Genomic DNA, 12,494 nt, shown 5'->3' with positions numbered 1-12,494 from the left:
AGAAGTTAATTTCAAGCCATGTTTGCAGTACACAAATGAACTGGAGTTTATTTTGGTCAGTTTAAAAGTTTTCATGAGCCTATATTCCTTGCACGCTTGTATTTCACTTTACACAGCCTGGAGCCCAACCATAAAATCCACCTACAAAATGTAAAATTACTGGTCAATCAAAACTGCACATCCTCAATCTCAGTGCACTCATGGTTCTTACAAGACATCACAATTCTTATAGTGCATGCATAGCTCTCTGCCCACGCTGCTCCCACGTTCCCGGAGCTTGTTAATGCAGATCCCAACAAGGAGTCCTTTTCTCTCTTTCTGAAATAGGATGTAAGCTCATTCGGTTTGATGGAGCTTGCTGCTTTGGCTCATGAAGTGAGATGCTGCCTTGGTCAGCCTCTATGCAAATATGAACACACATCTGGAATAATCCACCTGAACCCGTGGTTCCTTTCAGGGCATGCAGCTGTGTTTCAGATGACCCATGTCAAAACGGCTAACAGGCAACGACATGCATGAGTTTCTTCAGTTGTCCAATCAGAAAGCAGTCAGTGCTATGCTTTTTGTTTGCCATTTTACTGACATCAGCTTGATCTTTACTTCAAAAAATAAAGATATTTTATTCATATTTTCTACTTCTATTTTCACTTTGTACATTTACATTTTTGAATCAGTTCCCAAGATTTATGATGTTGCTTGAAATTGGAATAAAAGCAACATATGAAATGTTGAAACTGAGAATCTGTTATGGACACATCAGGGCCTTTCTCTCATTCTGCCAAACACCACTAACCTGGCTTTGTGCCAGACTGTTATACCTGCTAATGTGATAGCTACACACTGGCCCGCTTATCAGAAAGTCATTGAATTACTGGAAACCAAAGTTACTGTTCTGAATTAGATGCCAGCAGTACATTTCATTTTTCCATTGTGTTTTTGCATCACCGCTTTATTTAACAACATAGAAAGCATTTGGAAACTAAGTACTTTTCTATCATTCTTGCTAGGACTGTGTCTACCCAGGAATCTTAGGTATATTTTTTGGGAATTTTTGTTTAAAAGAAACAAGAAACAAGCAATTCTATTGCTGCAAAGGAAGAGGTTTAACACTGTCAGCTGCAGGTCTTTTGCTTAAACAGTTAAGTCCTTAAGTATCTGGACGTTGTCACAGTTTCTGTAATTTTGCCAGTCAAGATGTTAGAACTTAACAAGAACTTAACAAAAGTATTTCATTGAACCTTTAGGATTTGTAGACAATTTTGTATATAGTTTTTAAAGGCTCAAAACTTAAATGGTCAATATGAGGTTCAAAGAGATGTCAGTATCATATCATTAGACTGGAAACAAACAAACAAACCAAAACAAAACAAAATAAATCTATCAGAAAGACAACAACATTAGGGAAAGACCAAATCAACAATCTTGCACATTCTTGAAAAGAAGGAATACACTGTCCTGCTCAGCAACAGCAAAGGCTTGAAAGCCTGCAGAAGACAACCAAGTCACAGATGATTGCAGAATGACTTCACAACATCTAACCAAGTCAAAAACACTCCAGATGAAGAAGCTGTGTCACTACTGAGGTCTACAGTCAAGAGACACCATTAATACATGTAGAAATACGTTGAAAGAGACTTTACAACAAAGTACAAATCGCTAATTACACCCAAGAATGAGAAGACTAGATTTGACTTAGCTAAAAAAAAAAAAAAACAACAGCTAAAAGAGTCTGCTCAGTTCTAGAAATTTTGTTTCAGCAGGTGGAACCAAGATTAACTTGTATCAGAACGACGGGAAAAGAAAGGCATTGAAAAGGAAAGGGGCTCATGATCTGAAGCACACCGGTGGAACTGGGTCACTAGTGTTTATTGATGATGCGACTGCTGATAGAAGCAGCAGGATAAACTCTGAAGTGTACAAGGCTATATTCTACGCTCAGATTCAAGCAAACACCACAAAACTGATGAGACAGAGCTTCCCAGTGCAAATGGATTATTTATTTATTTAACCTTTATTTATAAAGGTAGTTCCATTGAGACTCAATGTCACATTTACAAGAGAGACCTGTTTCAGGTAATTACCCAAAGCATACTGCAAAAGAATTTCTCAAGGCAACGAAATGAGATATTATCATCAAGCCATTAGTGCATGCTGTTCAGTTACTGAAGACAAAACTGGATGCAAAGAAACTCACAAACAAACAGCAACTGAAGGGAGCTACAGTAAAAAAACACGTTTCTGAGTACATGCAGTAACTTCCACCACATAATGTATCTGGGGTTTTTTTATAGCAAAGATCATAGATTAGTTTCACAACAAACATTCTTTAATTGATGAGATATTTGCCCACATAACTTTCATTAGAGATAAGTCCAACAGGCAGCAATAAATTACTGTATTTTACAGTTAATGTTATTATATGATGAAAGTGCATTACTGAGTCTGTGGGCAGCTGTAGACTCTAAAGAGGTCAAAGCTCCAGGAACACTTGTAGGATGAAGAACAGCTTTATTACTTGACCAACATGTTTTGGTGTCAACTTTATCAGGGTCATCAAGAGCTATATTGCAGACAGTGCTTTGAATACCAAACATGTTTAAGTAAAGAAAAAATTCCAATGAGAAAAATTTGACACAAGCAAAACTATGCGTCTGGTATTCGTATCCACAAAACCAATCAACCGTGTGATTTTACAGAAAATAAGCCAAAACAAAACAAAAAAAGTACAGAAAAATTTTAAAACTCCCAATTGTTTGGATCCTGCATATTTTATATTTCACAAACTGACCACCAGCAAGGATGGGTGGTCGTGTGATATAAGGCTGAAAAGGAAGCAACTTATGTCAAACCTAGGTATGTTTGGTAACTACACAGGAAAAATATCAATTGTTGTAGCAGAAACTTCTGTTCTGGCAGCTGAAGGCTCACCAGGAAGTTAATATTAAAAAATGGTAATGAAACGTTTAAACCTTTGAATCGTTTGATCACGATGTAAACTGAACAAAAGCAATATGTTCAATTGATCGCAAACATGCTCCATTACAATGTATGACTGTTTTGTGCAACAGAAAATTCTTTGTAACAAAAGTATTAGATAAAAGAGCCTTGCTGAGTTGAGTGAAATGTGTACATCAATCCTGAATGTACGCAAGGCTGGAGAAGGCAGCTGTAACGCCCCAAGCTGCAGAAAAACTACTCTTGTGGTGTCCTTTCCACAGATTTTGCTGTAAGGGTCTGTGTTGAACAGCAGAGCTGGAAAACATCCTCCAGCCTAACAGTCATAAACAGGATTGATGTCCACAACCAAGGCGTTTGACTTTATCCAGTCGAGCTTGAGAGAGATCATTCGGCTTCATTGAGCTGTACTGTGGTTTTGATAGAATCTTTTTCCCCCCATAATATTTTCTTTGCCTGTTGCATGCCATTATCACAGGGTGGGCATGCAATGTGAGGATTAAAAGTTCCCTTATACTATTAGTTAAAAACTGAAGTTCCTTTAAGTCCATACATTTTAAATGTCTCATATAGACTGTCACAGTCCATTCCCTATCAGTTTGTTTGCAAAAAAAGAGGAAGAAGAAGAAGAGTACTCGCAAGCTGGAATATTAAACAAATTCTTAAACTGAAAATATCATTTTATTTTGTTGTTATTTTCCTGCTTGTTTGTTATGTTTTTCAACAACAAAGATAGCATTAATCTGCTTCCCACTAGCATTCACATAAAATTGTAATGATGCTTATATTAATGGGGCTTTAAAAGCGATTTGACTGCATCCCAGTGTTTATTAAACCACTTTAGAATTTGTCTAGCAGTGTGAAGGGACGTATTAGCATCAAACAATATTGGGCCATAATGAGGGAATACTGTTTGGACCATAGGATACATCTGGTCCTATAAAATGGTCTCATATTGTTTGGTAGCTACTCATAATGCACTGCAATCATGGGACCTATTGTCTCATGAGCTGGCTGTCTATACTATTATAGGACCCCTGCCATCCTGTTAAACAGTCTGCAACAGTCATTGCATTTTGAATGCAGTCTTTTATTTTCTCCAGACTGAAGCTCATTTAGACTTGCCCAAAGAGAGAAATGACCAAAAGAAAATCATTTTACTGTCTTTCAGTTATTCAGAGGTTGTTTGTGTGTGTGTGTGTGTGTGTGTGTGTGTGTGTGTGTGTGTGTGTGTGTGTGTGTGTGTGTGTGTGTGTGTGTGTGTTTTAGTTCTGCTTGCTGTGTTAAAACGTAATTAATATAACAGCATAGTAATTTTCAGTGCAGCACTTATTCTCCAAGCTGTTCTATGTCTATAAATATGTGGAACTGAATTTCAAAACAAATATATATTACTTATATATTTTATTTGCTTTTAATGTGAACAAAGCTTAATGACATGTAAAACGTAAATCAGCTTTAATTTGTTATCGATGTAAGTCATGATTTTATTATCAAGTACAATATTTGTAGGCTTTTAAAATTAAAACCCAAATATTGAGTATTTAAAAAAATAAAAACATTACCTGCCTTTTTTATGCCAAAATGACATCATCCAGTTGTATCATATTTTAATCATGTAGATTAATATAATTTCTTATGGAACTGACAAAGGATGCATATTAAAATATTTTCCAGACCAAAAAAATGCATGTCCATTGATGGACGTTCATTTATCAAAATAAATGATGCATTAAAAGTATTGAAAAATATTAAGAGAGTAATACACTAGTCCACTGAAGGCAGTAAAAAATGAGTCTGTCTAATTTTTTTTAATACAAATGTCCTGTTTATTGTATAAGTTTACAGATCTTACACCTGCAGGTGGATAGAAAGAGTCTAAAATGTGTTTGAGCTGAGGCAGAGTTCCAGTTAATTTTCATCTTTATCATCAGCGTTTATGCAGTGCAAGTTATAATGTGCAGCCTGAGTCTGGCTCATTTTCCCCAGTGCAGGCCAAACTGTGCTACTGGGGTGTGCAAATCAGCCTGTGGCATAATCTGTGGTAAAATCGCCACAAATTCTACACTCAGACTCCTCCTAGCATTCGGTTATCCCAAAAAACTGGTGAAGTGCTACTTGCTGCACATAAGCAAAAATAATAAATAAGAGAGCTAAACCATTTATCCTAAATTTTCCTTTCAAAATAACTGAATAAAGGATTCTTAAATGTATAATTAAAGATTGTTTTGCATTCCTTCAGTGTACTTGTCATAGAAAAAGGATGTAACTTTTTAAGCAAACTTTTACTGACTCATTAATGTGCAAAACGAGCACTGATTGTTTTCAAATTAGATTCAAGCTTAAGTAGTTCTTGCAGATTTCATACAAGAACGAAGGTGCAAAAATTACAAGACATGAAGACAGTGAAGTAAAATAACAAAGGGATTAAAAGTGACGAACCCTCTATCATACAACTGTCAAGGGGCTATTTTTACAAAAGCAGTTACTTGATAATGAACCTTTAATCTGCAGTGTTTGCCAGAAACCTTGCACTTTACATGTTTAACACAACTTATGAAGTTTTGACTCATAAGGTCTCATCATCTGCCCTTCTACACATTTTTCTCTGTTATTAATTCGTTTTAATCCACCGCAGGACTTAAACAATGAAAACTCAGTTTTTTCTGTTAGTTTATTTCCATTAGTATCTGGATAAATCGATCCAGCAGGATCCAAGACTGAAAATCTTCTTCTTCTTCTTCATCTTACTATTATTATATTTAATGTCACATTTAATGAAAAGAAAAGGCAATAAAATAAATAAAAAGACAATTGGACCAGCAAGTCTGAGAAGACTGCCAGTCATTGGAATTCTTTATTACTAATGTGTCGAATAGATTAATGTTGGGTTTTTGGTTATATTTCCAATATTTAATATGTAATGAATTAGGGAACCAAAAAAAATTCCTAAAAGTCTTAATTTGATAGGGACCACATGTACTAATTTTTTCTTAAATATTTCCTTTGCCTCAGTGCCCAAGTTTAGTAAATGACACCAGTAAGGAAATTAATTTATCATGCAGTATGTGCAGATTCACACCCAGCAGGATGAAATCATGCAACAAGCTACCATAGTACTAGCACTCAAATTAAGCAATATACTTATTAATTAATAGCTAACATGACCATGGACAAAAAAGATAAAGATAAACAGAATAATACAGAGTCAGCGTTTTTCTTTGCATTTCACTTGCTAAAAGGATGATGGTGAAATCATTAACAGGAGGTCCATTTAAAGCTAGAGGAATGCTGAAGAATGCAACATCCCAACCCACATACCTAAAGAAATGTATACCCCACATTAATATATATTGGAAACAGCGCAGAGCACATTAATATAAATGGCTATTTTCTATACAGATCAGTTCTACTGGTCAAATGTCATTAGTGTATCACGGGTTTACGAACATCACTGCAGTATTTCAAGCTACATGAAATGAGACTGTTTTGGAAAAGTGATTCGCGTTACTGAAAATAGTGAAAAGTAAGCACTACAGTGCATGCATGACAGCTGCGTGGGTTGCAGTGAGCATTTTAGAAATCCTAAGTTCATGACTCCAGATTCTCACATTAAAACTCAACTGTCTGAAAAATGTATCTTTATATTTAAATGTTATCTTTCTAATTAGGTTCGAAATGTTTTTTTTTTTTTGTTTGTTTTTTTTTACAAAACTACGCTGCTGGTAGAGAATTCAACTGTTTCAGATGTAAATTATATTTTCCCTTCTTTTTTTTCTTTTTGCATAACTCCTGACATTTTAAAATAGTATGGCTAATTAATATCAGAATCAGCCTTAAAAACAACATTTGTTATATGTGGGATGTAACCACCTTTAAATGTCATCCTGGAGCAGAATGGTCTCACAGCAAAACGTATAACAGCTTTTTACAATAAAGAATATATTTTAATCTCATTACTGAATCTTTCCCGTTGTAGTTGTGCTGCTTTTGTTGGTGTTTTTTCTTTTCAATGACATAAAAACTTGACAGATAAGATGATGATGTGGGCAGAAAAAAAGTACTCCACAAATGTAGAACCTTTATTATTAATTTTTTTTTTTTATTGTAGTCTTTTCTATTGTTGCTTTGAGAAAAGACTCTCCAATTTTTTTCTATTTAGGACATGATCTCTGTGTCCTATGTGACACTAAAAAGAAGAAATCACATGTTTCTTTTCCTGACGAGACATCTTGATTGTAGACATTAAAAACAAAATTAATACAAAATAAAATGCAATTATTAACCTACAGTTTTTTGCAGTTTTGCTACTACAGACTTTTAAAAAAAAAAAACAATTTAGCATAATACCATTGTCAATCTTGGATCTAAAACTAAACTAAACCTGTGACCATAATTTATGGCTAAAATCTTCACTGGATTTTGTCGTGGTTAGAATTTTTGAGGAAGAGACATACGACTGGAAGTCCATAGTGGGTCAACACAAATTATTTATTAAAACACACAGTACAGTGTGGGAAGAAACTTGCAACAGCAATCTTACAATCTTCCTCGAGCAGACCGCTCCCCATCCTTATATTACCCTGATGACATCACAGTTAGATCTTACTGGAAATGATAACAGTTCCAAAGTTCTCCTTATATAGACATCCGATACTACTTTAGAGACAAACAAGTGTGTGATATGTTGTGCAATTTTGTGAGACTGTGTGTCCAACCGAGAGATTGTCCTGAGACGACCTCCCTGTTCTTAATACGTGTGGGAGTGAACGTGCGTACTTTCCATGACTCTCTATGTGCATGTTGGTGTAGGCCTGAATATGTGTGTAAGTGAATGTAGAAGGCCCTACTGGACCCACAGCTTCGAGAGGGGTGAATACACTGATATGGATACCATTTGCAACAGCTTAAGCAGATAGAAAGAATGATAGAGAACAACAATAGACTAATTAAAGTGATCAGATTACCATAGATATAATTCAGAGATTATTCTATCAACAGATTCGACAATGATGAATGATTGATCAATGATAGTTCTGATTATAAATTGTCACCATAAGAATACAAAATAAAATATCTCTTGTCCACAATTTATTCTACATATTGTACAAAACGTGCTTTTTTAATTGTATTTTTGTGTTTGTTTGTCATCAGTTGTTTCATCACACCTCTGCTAATCTTAATTATGAATTTAACAAAAAATGAAACATAAATATGTCTTTTTTTCTCTCCTTTTAACTGTATGTTAGCAAATTGATTTTGTAAAAATTCCTATTGTAAATTATCTTACATTATGGTGATTATCATGTGTGACGACAAAACAAGCAAAGCAAAAACACTGGAACTGGGCCGTGTTACCATTAACTTATTTCTTCATCACTGTAGGCACTTCTGCTGCTTAAGAATGGGAAACATTTTCCTTTGAGCTCACACTGTTTTTTGACAAGAGAGTATTATATTTGTATACTTTGGTTTTAAACTATACCTGCTGCACAAAAGCAAAATGTGCAAAAAAAGCTCTGAGCAGAATCATGCTATCAACTGAGCAGGAATTCAAAGCATTAATATAATGAGGAGAAAAAGCCACTTAAATGACTGCGTAGTTGTATTGAAGCTTTGAAATAAATTTAATTGTAAACCTAAAACATTACTTTTTATGACACATACCCATGCTTTCTTGAGTGTTTATCTGTTGTAAAATAATACACATATTTGCCATGTATTCAGCTGTATGCCATAGGTGTTTTCTGTATCTGTGTTTGGGAATGTCACACACAAACACAGATTCCAATATTTCAAGCATTATTTACTGAAGACACCATGCCTTTTTCTTGAATTAAAAAAAAAAAAAAGCGAACCTATTGTTCCTGTTCTGACTCTGCTTTTTATCCTCCTTCAACAGGTATTATCTGTTTACAGCTCCCACTCTGGGGACCCAGTAAATATTGCTACTTTAGCACTCTGCAGCCTCTGAGCTGTTCAACACGGTTCAGTTTTCAATGGATAAAAGCTAAATGTGTTTATCTCCTCTCTGCCACTGGAACTCTAGGAATGAATTTTAAACAAGGAACACAAACCAGCTAGCTACACCACAACATTAACACAACTGCATGTAGAGTCAAGTGGCCAAGTCATTACATTCTGCCCGCAACTAGAGATGGGTTAGCTTATATTAAAAATTAATGTCCCAATATGCCTGCAGGGCCATTGTTGCTAACCTTGGTCCAGATACAGGATGCACTGTGTCCTCGGGGAAGGACCCGTGCCACCTGGAGTTACTTGGCTGACCTAAATCCTGGGCAACACTGATAGTGCCTGCTGTGACTCACCTTCTGTCTTTGGGTCTAAGGATATAGCAGGCAGTCTACCTGCTCTTTTGTGTGCTCTGAATTCTTGTATGCAGTCAATTCCAGCTATAATATCAAAAATAATAAGAGAGTGATCTAGAGTCGTCTTTTACTCCCAGAAATTAGTTATGGTATCAGCAAATGTCTTCACAAACAAGCACAACAAACACAAACTTATGATTATTTTTTTGATGATCAACTAAGGCAGAGACTAGTTGTCCATATTTGTATATATATTGAAAAATATAGAAACTTGCATCAAATGAATGCTCACTATTTATAAGTAGCTAAATGGAGGTTGTTTGTGGTTTATTTATTCAGTGTTCTTGCTAGGCTGTTGTCACCTTTGAGCAAAAGCTGAAAAAAACCTTACATTCATTGAAGAAAAAAAATCGATGTTCATATATGTTTCCGAACATATAACATTATCTGTGTTTCATGATCAAGCTCCTGTCATAATCCTTTATAACATGAAAACGAACAAAGATGAATGAAAAATGATAGATGTCTCAATGCGGGCAGCTTATTTATCATCGGAACCTAATTTCTTTGATCTCTGACATCGTAGACAACAACTACTGAATGAAAGCGCTTTTCTCTGCAAACAAAGCCAGCTGCGACTCCACGAAATCATACACTATTTGTCCATCTGCTGGCAGACAACGTTCAAGATTTATCACTGTCAAACATTTATTTTTTTCCCCTACTGCTCACTAAAGTGTGTGTCATATCTAATACGGCTAAAGTGCACACGCTATCCAGACAGTGATTGTGAATAATCATATTCACTCAATTTGAACTTTATAAAGAAAGGTGGAAAGTCTGTTTAAAAGTACTTATGTTGAAGATAATGTAAAAGACTCCCCATTTCCTGTACTTCTTCATTGAATTGAGAATTGAAGTGGATAATTAAATGTACTGCCCAGTGTAATTTGTCATGTCATGTGAAGGACCCAAGGCATTTTCACAGCAAGCAGATGCTACTCAGCACTTCTGTAGCAAAATCTTTAATATGGGTCACAGTTTCCTTAGCTGTTGTTCATGCCAGATGGCTAAGTTACAGGGTTTTGCCTTTCAAATCCACCTATGCTCACATTTTAATAGGATATAATTGCCTGTATTAATGAGATTCTAGTATATACGTCTCTGTGGCTGTGAGAAAAGTAGCTGAATCCCAGTTGCTCATACCGATCAGTAATGCTATATTGGACAGATAGTGTGTGTAGACATACTGGATAAAAAGGAAGAGGACTGCTGGGTTGTTACATTCCTAATAAAGGCGAAGACATTCAAGAAATAACTATAAAACCAAATTCAACCAAACAGCATAGTTAACTCAAAAGAATCACATCAGCATGATCGTCATGGCTCTGAACTTTAATATACTGTATGTACAAAGAGCTAAACAAACAATCAAGATTTCAACATTTATTTATGTTTTATCCTAAGAGTAACATTTCTTTTAATAAAGACTGTCTATATTTACCGCAGATTGTGCGTAACCCTATAAGCACACAATTCCACTTTATAAAAATCTCTATAGTAGTAGATAGATGTGTGCACGACAATAAGGCCAAAACAACAAGTTTTTCTTTATCAACAGCCAAAAAGAAATGTAAAAAATAAAAAGTTACAGCAGAAAATTACCTGTGACTAATCAAAACTGTCAATTAGAAAAATTATACCAGCCCTACAACAACAAGTCGGTAAGATTGAATCCATAGAAATTATTTTAGAACATTTTCATTTTTAGCTTGACTGCAAAACAAAAATAAATGTTTCATTTTCAAGGAATGTACCGCGCTAGTGCCCATTACAAGAAAATGGCCCATTTAGTGTTTTTATATTGGCCTGGCATCTGTACAGAAACCTCCAGGATACGAGGAGTTAAATACTGAAACGGTCTAAGATGTTATTACACAATTGCACCGACATTTACACAAATCACAAAATCACAAAGTTTTTCTCTGTAGGCTTTAAAAGTTTCTGAAAGTGCACTTTAGCTTAAAGTTTTTTAGTCAATTAGAAATGTATTTTAAGCCCTCCACAATACAAAAGAAAATGCAGAAGACCTGCAATCAAACATTTATAGGTGCGGAACATGGTCCATCTTCGGCAGACACAGCATGACAGATAGGTTCTTTTGATTTGGCTCAAATGAGAAGCTGAGAGCAAAAGATGTAGCATGCTGAGAAACAAATGTAACCTCTTTTATCTTTTGCAACAAATACAGCCTGTAATCACATTCTGATCACTTGTACATTTATTGCAAAAACAGCTCTGTAAGAAATGTACAAGCTAAAAAGGGATGCTGTTCAATTGCTTTCCCCAAAATAATACAGTAAAGTATAACTCGTGCTCTACATCACTTAACATTTCAAACAATGCTTAACCACCTGAAAGTGAGTGAGAAAAATGAATGGCCATGTATCTCATCACATGAATGCCTATGTGAACAGCATAAAGTGTAAATGTATTTATTCAGGCCTAACAAAGCATGCATTTAAATCCAGAAGCTTTTTAGAACCCTACCTTTTACTAAATTTGCATCTTTTTGCATTTAAAGTATTTAATATGTGGATACTATTGGCACTCAGGTGTTATCATTATATACAATTCCATAGCTTAGGAAAGTGCCCTTCTAGGAAGCGTGCTGCTTTCGCTCCACTCTGTGTTGTGATGAAAAAAAAACACTGACTTTATTGATTGTAGCAAAATAGTGGCTGTTGATTAAAAGCCAGAACTGTGAGACTTTGACTTTTCAATCAATTTAAGACTTTCTGGATTCCGATTATTTATTTTTATTGAACATGAAAGATTTTAGATTGAATGATAGACTGAATGTCCTAACTCTGCATTATTAAGTCTGTGGTCATCTTTTACCTTGTTATCTTTTAGTCATTAAGCTCTGCAAACCTAATTTACCAGTCATGTCATAGTAAGCCCCTGGCTTAAAGACTGCTGGCTGTGTGCAGGGAGAACATCTGAAGTTATTGATCCACTGGACTCATATGACCTTCTGATCCAAATCACAGTAAGGCCTTATCAGTGACATCCAGGGATTTCTCTAAAGCTCTAATTGTCACTGAAGCTTTAAACATGAATGCTAGACAGAATACCAGAATATGCAACTTCTCTTTAAATGCCTGCTTTTGCCACATCATACGGTGAGACACAATGCGGTCCTGTATT

This window comes from Perissodus microlepis, chromosome 13 (genome assembly GCF_051167445.1).
Source record: "Perissodus microlepis isolate ML-2025 ecotype Zambia chromosome 13, ASM5116744v1, whole genome shotgun sequence".
NCBI lineage: Eukaryota > Metazoa > Chordata > Actinopteri > Cichliformes > Cichlidae > Perissodus > Perissodus microlepis.
The sequence above is the reverse complement of the archived record's forward strand: the minus strand, read 5'-3'. Positions refer to the sequence as shown.